Source organism: Bubalus kerabau, chromosome 9 (genome assembly GCF_029407905.1).
Source record: "Bubalus kerabau isolate K-KA32 ecotype Philippines breed swamp buffalo chromosome 9, PCC_UOA_SB_1v2, whole genome shotgun sequence".
Lineage (NCBI taxonomy): Eukaryota > Metazoa > Chordata > Mammalia > Artiodactyla > Bovidae > Bubalus > Bubalus kerabau.
The window spans coordinates 44,876,943-44,891,700 of NC_073632.1; the positions used below are offsets into that span (position 1 = coordinate 44,876,943).

A 14,758-nucleotide genomic window follows, 5' to 3' on the forward strand; every position below is an offset into this window, starting at 1 on the left:
AAACTCTCATGACCAGGAATCACAGATACTCTGCAACTCCATCTTGGCACACAAATCTACATATCAGCATTCTAACGTCTGTTTATCCAGAAGTTAGTGGATGGGGATTTACAGATATGAAGGATGGAGAGGAAGAAAATAAGAAATAGGAGAAAATGTCAACTAGGCTAGTGTGACCAGGGAATGGTAGTCCCTGGTAGTGAGCTGTACACTTACCTTTGCAATTAAGATCATCAGGAAATTGTTAGCACCAAATAGTAAATGATCAAATATTGTAATTTGTAAAAAAAAAAAAAAAATGGTGGAGGGGGGCACTTTTGTGAGGATATAATAATTAGGGAAGGAAGGAGAGAATCTTCCTGTCTTGTTACTGTTATTGACAACAATTCTATGGCTATGAGGCAATGGTTTCTGAACTTTCCTGGGTCAGGGACTTTTTGGAGTCTCTGATAAGAGGAATGGATCCTAGAAAAATTCCATGTATATGTGTGCATGCTAAGTTGCTTCAGTTGTGTCTGACTCTGTGCAACCCTGTAGACTGTAGCCTGAGGGTATCCTCTGTCCATGGGGTTCACCAGGCAAAAATACTGGGGTGGGTTGCCATGCCCTCCTCCAGGGGATCTTCCCAACTTAGGGACTGAACCAGCATTTCTTGCATCTCCTGCATCGGCAGGCAGGTTCTTTACCACTAGCACCACCTGGCCAACCCCTACCATGTATATATTCAACCCCATTTTTGTCTACAGATCATCTGAAATCTTTTTAGAGAGGTGGTAATCCATGGATACCAGGGTAAGAGATCTGGCCATAAGGCAGAAATTGAACTTCCTTTATATATCACTCTGTTTTCTATTTTGTTTTGTTTTCATTTAATTTTCAATGGGATTGTTTCCCTGGGTCATAAGCAATCATGAGGGGCCTGGCATTGTTCTAAGAACTTCCTTAACTGTTAACAGCAATCCTGCTTGCTAGTGGGCTTCCCAGGTGGCGCACTTGATGAAAAGCCCACCTCCCAACGCAGGAGACAAAAGAGATGCGGGTTTGATCCCTGGGGATTCCCTGTAGTAGGAAATGGCAACCCACTCCAGTGTTCTTACCAGAAAGATTGGACAGAGAGCCTGGCGGGCTACAGTCCATGGAGTTGCCGAGTTGGACACAACTGAGCATACACACGCAGGAGAGTTTGTGGTGTTTTTTTATGAAACACTGACTAATAACCAAGTCAAGTGTTTTGAATTATTTCTAGATGAGTCTGGGGAGCCTGATTATAGGTTCTAACAGGAGACCATCAGCTACTTGATGCCCTTCACAACAGATTATAATGTACCCCCTGGTCAAGGCTGCCCTTTTCTCTAAGGTATACCCCTTCCTTAGTACCACCTGGGAGGGGACGACTGCACAGCACAGAGGAAGAAAGATCACTCCTAGAGTCCTCTCACATTCAGGGTGCCTTACAATATGTCAGACCACTATTAAGCCCAAGGTGTGTGGGTGTGCGCGTAGTTTTAAAAAACATACAAAGAGTTTTGCTATTCAAGTTGAAAGAATGACAAAAAAAGCCAAAGTTTTATTGAGATCAGAACAATTTCACAAAGATTTGTTTTTCCAGGTCATTAGAATTTCAATTCCTGATCTAGAAAAGAGATACATAGATCTATATTTATTCTTCTACCTCTTACTATAATAGATATTTAACTTTGATAACACTAGTAATCAATTCCTAGGAAGCAAGCTGTTTCTAGAACATCAAAAATTGCACAAATATTCTTTAAATAGGCTTCCCTGGTATCTCAGCTGGTAAAGAATCTACCTGCAATGCAGGAGACCCTGGTTTGATTCCTGGGTCTGGAAGTCCCCTACAGAAGTCCCGTACCCACTCCAGTATTCTTGGGCTTCCCTGATGGCTTAGTTGGTAAAGAATCTGCCTGCAATGTGGGAGACCTGGGTCCAATTTCTGGGTTGGGAAGATCCCCTGGAGAAGGAAACAGCTACCCACTCCAGTATTCTGGCCTGGAGAATTCCATGGACTGTATAGTCCATGGGGTTGCAAAGAGTTGGACATGGCTGAATGACTTTCACTTTCATTCTTTAAATAAGCTAAGTGTATAAATGGTTGAAATGCTAAAATTGAGGGATTCTGGGTTTATGATTAATGCTAATATTTGAAGCAGTTTTACAGAAGTGCATATAATTGGAAAAGCAGATTTGTTTGGGTAAAATCAAAGTATTTATTAGTAAAGTTCTCTGAGATACTTAGATGAAAGACACTGTAGAGGTATAAAATACCATTATTATCATCATCATCATTAATAGCCAGTCTAGTGCTCTAATGATTTTCTTGAAGTTGCTTTGTTGGTTTTTCATGCATTAACTTTTTGGACATGATTGCAATTAAGGCATTAGAAACTGATGATTTGGGTTAACTCTGAGAATAAGAAGAAAGCAAATTAAGCAAGCATCACCAAACCAAAAAACTCTTTAAGATGAGCAAATTTTCCATGCCTTAAGAGTACTTTCATATTTACTTCTAAAGCTACCCTTTCATATAAATTAACATCCCAGAATGGGAGGTTGGTTACATCAGAGAAAAACAGAAATTATGCTAGATCTCATAATACAAGATAACTCCAGTATTTATGGATAATGATGATCGTTCAGGTTGCATTAAATTTGAATTTTAGCAAATCATGTCAAAAGAAATGACATTATCTTGTCCAAAATCAGAAAACCCAGTGACACTGAAATTGGTTCTTGGAAATAGGTCCATATGGTTAGTTAATGTGTTTTGATGCTATCTGGGTGGTGTTCTGGAAAGCAAACTTGCTTTTTTCTGCAAAGAAAAACCAGATTCTGAATATTTTCATAGTTCGTTTACTGAACATTGATATTTTGCTCTGCTTTCAATTTTTTTGTAGACATAGCCATTTTGAATGATGACATGTTCAGATAAAGTAATAGTTTTCCTGAAAGAATGATTATACCTCCAACTAAAAAATCAAATTTGGAAAAAAGAAATAGTCAGCAATAGAAAGAAGCCAATATGGCTTTTAAAGGAAAGTTTTGAGTCACTAAAAAAGAACTAGATATTTCCTATTAGTTACAAAGTGATTTTTAAAAACTATGTTAAAAGAAGCATAAAAAAACTGAAAAAAATGTTGCAAGCCATCTTTCATGAGCTTTCTTGTTCTCAGGTCTTGGATGGATGATTTTACTACTCAAAAGCTGCATTACAAGTCTTGACAACTAAACTCCAGTAGAAAAAAGAAAAAGGTAAGTGGACCATATTGATAAAATAAAATTTCAAATTAAACAATGTTTAAAGGAAAAACTCCACCTTCAATTTAAAAAATTGTTTTAAAAAGACTTTCAAACAAGCCAAAGCATTTTCCTACTTTAGAAAATAAAGTCTGTGTAGTCAAGAGTTTCTTTGATCATTGAAATGTCTAAAAGTATCTAAAGATCATTATTTTAAAAATAAGTTTAATGTTCAAGATGGTAAATCTATTGCAGCAGTTTTTTTCAAATTGGAATGTTCTGATGTGTTTTTCAGTGTGTGTAAGTTCTATGAGAACTTTTTTTTTTATGATTTTCTGTTTTCATTTCCCTAAATTAAAAATGCATATTCAGTGTATGCCAGATCACCTAAAGATTGCTGTATGGACTCAGGGTTTCTATTTGTGTTACAACTGTTTCAACATTGAAAGTTCACCTAAGTAGTCAGTATCTAACTCTTCATATCCTGTGACCAGTCTCGTGGCAAAACAGGAATTGTCCCCAGATAGCCATTGAGATGCTTTTTGCCAGTTGTAACGTCAGAACTTTTCTTTTACAATAATGAATTACAATAGAAAAACTTTTTTATTGACTAAGTTTTTAACAAATCATGGTTGTTTATTTGATATTATAAAATTGGAGTCATGAAGACACTAACAAGAGTGAACTTACTACATAAATGAACTTGATGTTTTTTGCTATGTGGAGTGCTACATCAAACATGATTTTACCATAATTGGTTACAGAGAAGTGGTGGCAGTTTGGGACCTTCCCTTTTCACATAGAGGAGTGGACACACGCAAATGAATAGAGCCTGAGTGGATGCAGTCAGAATACTCACCATATTCAGGCCAGGAGTGAAAGTCAGGTGTGGATCTGTCTTGTCTTTGTATGTTCAGGTACTTCTTGTTGTTGTTCAGTTGCTAAGTTGTGTTTGACTGTCCCTCACCATCTCCCGGAGTTTTCCCAAGTTCATGTCCATTGAATCGGTGATGCCATCCAAACATCTCATTCTCTGTTGCCTTATTCTCCTTTTGCCTTCAACCTTTCCAGCATCAGGGTCTTTTCCAATGAGTCGGCTTTTCGCATCAGGTAGCCAAAGTGTTGGAGCTTCAGCTTCATCATCATTCCTTCCAATGAGTATTCAGGATTGATTACTATTAGGATTGACTGGTTTGATCTTCTTGAGGCAGCTTGTAAATGTTCAATATTAGTAAATGCAGAAGAAAATATAAGAAAAATATTTTTAAAATTCAGTGAAAATTTATTTTTTTACATTATTATATTTTGGGGTTTACTGTTGCATTTTACCAATAATGGATTGATGGTAAAGATAAGTTAATGATCAAAAATTTCCCTTTTGATTGTACAATACTCAAGGTTGAGAAAATTGATATAGAGGAATTCAATTTAATTTAGACTCACTGTTGAACAAACTGTCAAAGTTATTTTTGAAATAAACAGCAAAGCTTGATAACAGCATCTTCCCTCCTCCCACCCTCCCTCTCTCCCTTCCTTCCATCCATCCTTCTTCCCACCTTTTCTCCCTCCCTTCCTTCTTGTCTTTTGATCTATCTCACCCTCTCTTTTCCTTTCCCTTCTCTCCTTTTTACCCTTTTCTCCTGAAAGTTGTGAAAAGCAAGATAATACCCAGTTATTAATTCTGGATAATTGAGATATTATTTATCAAACTAAAAGAATTTCTAAAGCAAAAGTCATGTACATTTTCTTTTTCCTTGAGTCTTTAAGTATCAAGAATGGTTTGAGTTTCAGGACATTTGGGCCATATTTTTTCCCCTACTGATTTATTCAGATCATACTCATGTGAAGACTTAGCAAGTCGGTATGAAATTAGACCCTAAGGCTGGGAAAGACTGAAGGCAGGAGGAGAAGGGAGCAACAGAGGATGAGATGATTGGATGGGATCACTGGCTCAGTGGACATGAGTTTGAGCAAACTCTGGGAGATAGTGAAGGACAGGAAAGCCTGGCATGCCTCCGTTCATGGGGTCGCCAAGAATTGGACATGACTTAGCGACTGAACAACAAAAATGAAATTAGAGTTCATTACTCTTCAGAGACCCAGGTGTCCCTGGAAACAACTTCCACTGAATTCTTAATTCTTTAAAAAGAAATTTAAAAAACTTAAATCTTTAAAAAAATTAATTCTTTAAAAAGATTAATTCAGCTCAGTTCAATAAATAATATTTGAGAATGTACTATATCCAAAACACTACACTAAGCCCTGGAGGTAAAAAGATAAGTTGGAAATTATTTCAGCTCCCAGGGTACTTAGAATCTGGTGTGGGATGTTAATATGGAGAATGGAAAGGTAAACATTAATTAAAAAAATTGTATATTTATGTTAATCTACTAGTGCTTCTTAATACTTTCTATAAAAACTTTTTGGTATTTTTTTTTGAACTAGATTTCTGAACTTATGAAAGAGTTACTTCTATTTTACTGGTTTCACAATGTGAGAGAAGAGGCATCATTATTACATATGATATTCTTTGCAATATGAAAATGCCCTCAGGCTGGGATTCATGGATAATAGTGAGAGTAAAATAAGTAAAAAGTGAAACTGTGTTGAAAGAAGGCTGAATCCCACATGGACACATTAGCTAGTGTTGAGTGACAAATGATAGCAGTGTTTGGTCCTTTTCAGTCTTGGCAGCAGCAATGAGGAGCTCAGGTAGCCATAGGTGGTATGAGCCATTAAGGAGATGTTTCTGGAACAATCTCTGTGTTAAAAATAAAAATATAAGCCCAAACAGTACAAATTTAAGACAAAACTAAAAGTTAAACCTTAAATAACATGGCTCTTGATTATTTTGCTTTAATTTAAAAAAGTGCTCAATATTAATGGAAGGTGGAATATTTAATCTGCACTTAGAGCAGGACACATAACTTAGTAAAACAGCTATTCAGAACCAGAAAACAAAACAACAGCCACAACAAAAAACAACCATCGTGCTATCATTACTTATATAATCAGATGTGAATAAGGACAAGAATATTTACAGGGTGGGTGGTAGAGTGAAAGTGATGAGCCCAGAATGTCCTCTTTAGATCTGAGTTCATCAACTCTGTCTTGGTGGGTGGTAGTATCATGGAGAAAGTCTGTGGTCAAATAAGTTTGAGGAGCATTGGGATAAATAAAGCTAAACAGACTTGTTTATTGTTGGACATTTTCTAGCCTTGCTGATGTGCCCTGTAACTCTCCAGGAGGGGAAAATTTTAGAGAGAATTCCCTAAATGCATTCAACTATGAAACACTTCTAGAAGAACTCACAGGGGAAGTGAGTCCTTGGAACATAGTTTTAGAAATGTCTATACTAGTGTAGAGCATGTGGAAAGCACTATAATTATTATTATTTTTTTTTATTTTAAAAGAAAAGAAATGAAGCCAATTTAATTATCTCCTGGGTCCAGCATGAAGTTAGGTAGGTGCTTGATATGTATTATCTCATTTCATCCCAATCCCTGTGATATATTGTTACTTTTCCCCTGCCATGCCCTTGACCATCCCCCAATTTCCAACTGCAGCTTAGGAAACTGAGGATCTAAGAGGTTTACCTGGTAAACCAGTAAGATTTAGGCTGGGATTAAAATTTATAGTTTTTTAAAAGCTTGAATTTGGAAATTTTGACTTGCAACTGAAAAAAGTTGAGTCGTGAATTGCATCACATGATTGATTCATTGCTGAACTCAAGACACACTATGATGTGAAACTCTGGTGGTACAGTGATGAAGATATAGCTCCTTCCTAAGAACTTCAAGTCTGGTGGGGAAAAGCAGACCCATGAATAAATAATATCAAGGCAGTATAGTAAGTGGTCAAAACAGACTCGCACACCTCTTTGCCTTTGTTCATAACATTTTCTCTCCACAAACTGCAGTGGACCTGAGCCCTCCATCCCACCCTTTCACACCCATGAGGAGTTGTAAGACTGAATGGCAATGCATGTTCTCTATGAAGCATTTTCTAGGCACCTTGCCCTCTTCTCCTTTGGAATTAATTGTTCTTTATACCATGTTCCCGTTGCATTTTGCTTTTCCTCCACAAAAACTTGGTTTTCAAAGTGTGAACTGAGATGTGTCTGATTATCTTCCCCTAGATTGGCAGTATTTTGAAGAGTGATATTATCTCAGATTCTTAGAGCCACGACCAGTGCCCAAAGTAGTGCTTTGCTTGAATATAGCAGACCCAAAGTAAGTGGTTTTGTTTGGTTGCTTGACTGTTTTGAAATAAAATAAATCCTTTTTTTTTTTTTAAGTTAAATTTTACCGTTGTTTAAAAATCATTAGCAATGTGAACTGTAGCATCAAGAAAACTCCTCGAGACAAAAAACTGTAGAATGTTCTTCCTGTTTTATTTTTTACTTCCCATCATTTTGTCATTAACTCAAAGACTATGAGGAAACATCAGAGGAAATACGGCATGGACTATGTTGCTCATTAGGAAACCCACAAGAGCCTTCTCATGAACTATTAATAACAATCCAGTTCGATTATGAGGCAATTTTAGCAATTATGGAGAGAACATGAAGACTAGGAGGAAATCCCTCATAGAGCCTTTAGCATAAGCCTTTTTTGAAATCTTGAGTTATAGACAAGTCCCAGGGGCATCTAAGGCAAGCCTGGGGAAAATACAATTATTTTAACTAGTAATAATTAAATTAGCAAGAGTGTAGGCATTTACTTTTGTCAAATCTTGTTCAGACTTTAGAGACTTCGCAAGAGATTTAAATATATGAAAGGATCTTTCTTATCTGTTTGTAATCTGAAATTAGTTGGTTATTTAAAAAACAGTTGAAGTTGGGAATCATAAATGTAATATATGTGATTCTTGAACAATCAGCATAATGGGAGCCTAGTTATTTGTTTATAAATGATCAATTCTACATGGCAAGTTTAAAATATAAATACATTGCCTCATATGCTTTAGCCTTTAAAAAGAGGAGGTATAAACAGTGAAGTGTCTCACAGTAAGTACAGGAATAAATACATAGAAATATAGAAAGGGGAAAGGTTTGTCAAACCTGTAACCATTTTGGTTTTACTTCAACCATATTTTAACTCTAGATATTCCCTGAGAAAATTATTTAAAGCAGGAGTCAGCCTATTTTTTCTACAAAGAGCCAGATAGTAGATAAAGGCTTTGCAGGCTCCTACAGTCTTTACAACAACTATTTAACTCTGCCATCGCAGGGGGAAAAACAGCCACGGATTACACATAAATGAATAGGTCTGCCTGTATCCAATGAAACAGTATTTACAAAAGCAGCCAGTGGGCTTGATTTAAAGCATTGACACTGCTCCACATCAAGGTTATCTGTGGGAAGTGACTGAATCTCTGAGTAGCCATCTCTAGCTTTGCAAGCTCAGAACAGGAACAGCTATCCCCTTCTTCGGAGAAATGCTCAGCCCACATTCCCACTGCGATGATGTCAGAGTTTGTGCTTGCACGTTCCCCTTTGACTGAGGGTCTTCTTTGGCTGATTCAACTCTTCCTCATTTAATGGATACATTTGTCGTTGTCCCATGCTAACGTGAGTTGTCCTTCTGTGTCTTGGTCCTGGCAGGGTCTTGCCAGTACGAATGAGTAGGCACCTCGCTGCTGAAGATGAGCCTAGCAGGGAAGAGGGGCAACTGCCACCTCTTTGGCTTCACTGGTGCTCCAAGCTGAAGACTCCATCTTTTCCTCAGCTGAGGCCTTCCTGAGCTCGCACAGCTGTGGGAAGCTGAGATTCTTCCAAATGAACATGATTGTCAATGAGCAGTCATCTTCCCCTCCTTATAAAATCCCCCCGAAGTTGGATCTCTCCGGCTAATGCCACTCTGGGGGAGATATTTGGCACACTCGCCCTTGATCCAGCCCACAGGTTGTAAACTTGATCACTTCTCCATGCTGTGCTGGAATTTACTCCCACTTGGCTGTTCTCCAAGTGTTGTAAACATCCTAATCCCTCCGGGAAGCTTTTGTAAAAAATATTTTGTTTCTCAAAGAAGTCATTGGTCCCCTTTCACAATCCTGAGCAGCATGGTCTTTGGGGAAACTTTAGCAGAAATGAGTGGGAGACACCCAGATGGGCCTGTTTCTTCTTGTCGCTTGAAGCATTGTCCGCTCTTGCCCACTGTGAGAGCCCTTCTCATTCTCTTATGTGGCTGGTGGATTTTCTGGTTAACGTGAAGCTTTGAACAATCCGAATCCCTCCATGATTTCAGGGGATTGTTTGGACTGTGTTATGGCGACAGGGTGGGCCCCCACAGAGGATGTTCTTGGTCAGCATTCACCGATTCCTAAGGGCACACAGCTCAGCATGCTACATGTTTACTGAAACACGCCTGTGGTTTGTCAAACTGCAGTTAAGTTGATGTTGACTGTTTTCCCAGGCACTCCCACTAAAAACAAAAACTGGGCTGATGGCTCAGAAACAAGTGACTCATGTGCATCCAACATGAAGGAAACTAAAGGCAAGTCAAAATGAAAGCTGGAGAGAGCTCTAATTATTTGTAAGTCCTACTGTATGATTATTAAACTTGTTCCCATTAATGAGATCTGTCAGTCCTGATTGAATTTGTGGTTTTATAAGAAGGGGATTACATATCTACCTCATTGAAGCTGAATATGAATTGTGCCATATAATAACAAATGATGATTTATGAAGGAATTTCCAAGCATGAATACTAAGATAGGTGGTTTTCTTTGATCATTATAACAAACTCTCAGACAGGTATTGTCCCCATTTTGTGATGAGAAAAACTGAGGCTTAGAGAGGTCAGATAACAAGCCCTTGGTCAAACCAGCAACAAATGATGGAGTCAGGACCAAAATCTGTGGAAGTACCACATATAGCTCTAAACACCTGAAGGGAACTGGAGAATCATGAACTTACTGCCTCTTTTAGTGGGGGCCAGGTTTATATTTTCCTGGACTAATGGAGTTTGCACCCTTGTTGAATACATTTGCAAATATATAATGCACAATTTCTCTGAGAACCCTAAATTAATGTTTTATCCTCCAAAACAGTGGATCTTAGCCAGGGGCAATTATTTCGAATCCCCATCCCCTTACCCATGAATATATGGAAATGCCTGGAGACATTTTTGGTCCTCACAACTGGGTGGGAGCTGCTATTGGCATGGATACAGAGGCCGCAATTGCTGCTAAAATCCCACAGTGTACAAGATAGTCCTTTTCTCAACAAAGAATTAACCTTCCAAAATGTCAATAGTGCCAGGTTTACGAAACTCTACTTTAGGGTGCTCTGGAAATTAATAGATTCTTGGAAAGATAAGAACGTGGATAAGCAGAGCTAAACAGCTCATATCCATAGAGAATTCTATCTCTAGCAGTTTTCACATATCAGCCCCTTTAGCACGTCTCCAGCAAGGCTGGTCTGTGATGTCACTGAATATTATAAAAAAGCCAAACTGATATCAAAATGGAGCTCCAGTGTTTCAGAGAAGATAACTTTGGCAGCCATGTTCCTTGTTTCTTGTTCTTTGGCAGCCATGTTTTTAAATCTTTTTTCATTCTTATGCTGGACATTTTTTCCAAAAAATGGCAATGTCTGAAACTATGCCTCTTCTTTTGAAATACAGCATATGCTTGTTTAAACGCTCCATGTAGCCAGAGTTCCAAACATGGGGCTTTTCACATTTGTTTCTCATCATTTTTGACAATTAGCCTCCCTTATTTCAATAAACACCTCACTCTTAAAGAGTAGTTCTTGAGTACCATTTATCTTTTCCTGGATGGAGTTAAGATTTCCCATGAACAATCATGTCACATTTTTCTTTGCAAAAATGTTTTTCCAAGTGTTTAACTCTGTGGGCAAACCTAAAGGGTACACAAAAAAAGATATCTTGAGAATTGAAAGTCTTCTCTAAGCTCCTGATGCTAATCCTTTAGTTTCCACATTAAGGAAACCCCCCCTCTCCCTGCCTCTGAAAGAAGTCAGGACTTAACATTAGGGATATAGTTTCACTTCAATACAGGCAAATAACATTCTTGTTGGCAACTATCCAGGAAATTTTAACCTAACATATATGTCTCTGAGTTCAATAATCTTTTACTATATCAACTTCGGAATTTGAAGAAAAACTAATAAAAAGTTAAAATAATTAACTTATAAACCTGTTGTTGTTGCTGCTGCTGCTGCTGCTAAATCGCTTCAGTCGTGTCTGACTCTGTGTGACCCCATAGACGGCAGCCCACCAGGCTCCCCCGTCTCTGGGATTCTCCAGGCAAGAACACTGGAGCGGGTTGCCATTTTCTTCTCCAGTGCATGAAAGTGAAAAGTCAAAGTGAAGTCCCTTAGTGGTGTCCGACTCTTCACGACCCCATGAACTGCAGCCTACCAGGCTCCTCCATCCATGGGATTTTCCAGGCAAGAGTACTGGAGTGGGGTGCCATTGCCTTCTCCATAAACCTGTTAGAAACACATAAATATTGATTGATACACTGTTACTTTTATGGGACCAATCAATTTAACTAACTAACATCATTTCTAAGTCCTGAAAAAGTTCGAAAATGGCTGATTATTTTTATTGAGTTTTAAAATTGGGTTCTAAAAGTCATATTTAGGATTACTCATAGGTTATGAAAAAAAAATTTGAGGGGCACTTCTACATTGGTGTTTGAGAGACTGTTTTTAAGGCAGAAGGAAACTGGCTTCCAAGAGACATTTAAAGTGCCAAAGACTTGCATAGAAAAGATGAAACCATAGTCTCCCCACTTCATCTTAACTTCATCAGAACCAGACAAAACCATGAAATTGAGTTTTCCTCCTTCCTAGTTCTTTACTGTCACATATTAGAGTCATCGTTTGTGTCTATATTCCTTTTTAAGAGGAAAAAAATCCAAAATTTACAAAAAACAATTGGAATTGATCTCATTAGGAATGGGCATACAGAGCCATACTAGGGACGTATTGTCCCCAGAGTTGGCCATGACAGTATCAGATGAAGGAAATGCCCTTTAGCTTATAAACATAGAACGCTGGTCTAGTCTGAGCAGTAATTGTTTTTTGCCCCACTTCTCTGACAGCTGAGAAACAGAGTTCCTGGATTTGTGTTGTTTTCCTTGCTAAACCAAAATTGTGTGTGGGTGTGTGTGTCTATGAAATGCACAATCAATTACGTGGCATATAGACATATAGGCAAACTCAGACAACAGGTATAATATGTACAAGGGTTGGACATACCACTTGTTTTCCAAGGAATTTCTCAATTGGAAACTTAAGTTTCTCAGTCTGCCTTGTAAAGCTTCTTTCTCCTCTTCTTCCACTTCTTCCCCTCCGTTTCCTCCTCCTCCTCCTCCTCTTTGCGCGACTGCAATCAAAATGAGAAGATTTAAGGATAGTCGTTTACCTCCATCAGAGTGTGAATTTTACAAAGAACTATTTTATAGTCTGGATTTCTTGGTTTGTGATTTTATTGGCTTGCCTTGCAGGCTGCTTCTCCCTGGAGAAATTAAGTCTTCAGACTTCTGGTTGGCAAAGTCTTCGAGTCCCTCTGCTGTGCTCCGCTTGGGGATAGAAGTGTCTCGGGTTGGTCTACAGTGACTTTGCTCACTGAGCACTGTGCTACTGTGCCATGGGGAAATGCCAACTGGCAGCCAGGCATGAGTGGTCTGGACAATTAGCAGGCTTCTGTTCAGTTGTTGGTCTTGTTGACTACAGAGCAAGCATCTCACTTAGATGAGAGAGGAATTTGGGCATATGAAGGAACTGGCCAGGATCCAGTGGCAAAGGACTGGTCCTACCCCAATCTCCATAAGCCCTCCAAATATACCAAATACATAAGACTCTGAATCAAAACAAACAGAGCTGGCTGTGCATGCAAATTCAAGACAAGAACGGTAGTACTTCTATTCCAAATAGATTTTGTCTGTAAGCCTCTTTTGATGTAGGAATGCTAAAACTGTTCATGTCAATAACTTAGGAGGGACTATTCCTAGATTTTAAAAAGTGAGTTATGGTTGGTGTTAAGCTCACTTGCTGATATTTCTGTAGTAATGTTGAGCCTCCTTGGATTATATAGCTCTTGAGCAAAAAAGTTTACAAAAGTTTCTGGGATTATAAGGAGTTGAGCAAACACTGACTAGAGGCATCTTGGATAACCAGAAGACACATTTAGAATTAAATTAGATTATTAACAGATGGTTGGGAAACATCTAGAAAAAGAAGCCATGCTAGCTCAGAAATTCCGCAGATTCACTGAAAACAAATCGTACCAAAGAAACACCATTTCCTATTTAAATCAGCTTTGTTGAGTGGTAGATAAGAAAAATATTATAGGTACAGTGTTTCATTTTAGTAGGACATTTGAAAGAGTCTCAGTTGAGATTGTTTTGCAATGAAACAATCATTGGATTTGGAGTCAGAAAACTGACCTGACTCCCACTTATCTGTTCCATGAACTTTCACAAGTATGTGGCTGTTCTGAAGCTGAATTTCTTCATCTCTTAAACTGGCGTAATTACTTATGTATTTTCAATCTCATTCCAAAATTACTGAATGCTTGAGAGCAAGGTTAATAACTGTGGCTTGGATGAAGCTCTACTTAGACGATGAACTCACAGTGAGATAAAGAGCTAGACTCATCAGTTATACCTCAATTAAAAAAAATTTTTTTTTAATCATTAGGAAAGAGAACTAAGTCTAAAGGCTGTTGGTCAGTGGATCAATATTGGCTTTATATAAGGATCTTATTGAGGGTCCCACACAACTCTAACTTTTGTCTTGTTCAATGTATTATTGAAACATTTTGTAGAAATATAGAATTGATTATTAAAGTATACATAAATATGGGAGGATAGCTTCCAATTATAGAAACAAAATATCAAAATATTTTATACCTGCCAAGCTGAGCTAAAACACAATGCCAGGTTTATTACACATAGATACATTATGCATAGATATATTTTTAAATTATAAAATGTCAGTAACATTATTATAAGATGGGAACTGACTACAATAGGAAATCAAGAGAAAAAGCAGTAAGGAATTAAGTTGAAAATAAGACAAACAGCTGAAAAATTCAGATGATTTCCTCCACTTGTGCAAAAATTTCACCTTATATCAATTAAACAAACATTCACTAAATTTTCCCAGTCCCTGACTTTGTGGAACTCATACTGAGCTAGGATTTGATACTATGATTTGATCCATGTTGTGATAAAGGTATGTAAAAGGGACAGTTGGAGCTGAGAAAGTGACATGGGTGAGACATTTTACTTGTGGTGTGCATATATATGTTTAGGTGTGAGTGTACCTGTATGGGTCAGGGGAAGCTCCACAGGTTGTGCTGAGCTGGATTCTGAGGAATTGGAGTTATCTAGTTGGACAACATGGGGAAGAGCATCCTGCATTAAGGAGATCATGGCATGGAAATGCATGGCATGGTTTAGGAGTATTAAAAGTTTTATATGACCAAAGCTTGGATTTGTGTATAAGCCAAGTTATGAATGGCTT

General features: G+C 38.0%; 1 long non-coding RNA gene across 4 annotated transcripts in view; it reads left to right on the forward strand.

The window, feature by feature from the left end:
- The window catches only part of LOC129619788 (uncharacterized), a 287,036-nt gene that overhangs the window by 271,272 nt on the left and 1,006 nt on the right, over nucleotides 1-14,758 (forward strand). Inside the window, exons 6-8 of one of the 4 annotated variants that reach the window (XR_008698114.1) lie at nucleotides 3,192-3,270; nucleotides 7,394-7,487; nucleotides 9,672-9,791. This is a non-coding gene — a long non-coding RNA (uncharacterized LOC129619788). Of the gene's footprint in view, nucleotides 1-3,191; nucleotides 3,271-4,019; nucleotides 4,439-7,393; nucleotides 7,488-9,671; nucleotides 9,792-14,758 lie in introns of those variants that run through there. The other 3 variants (XR_008698115.1, XR_008698118.1, XR_008698113.1) reach the window with 3 other exon arrangements.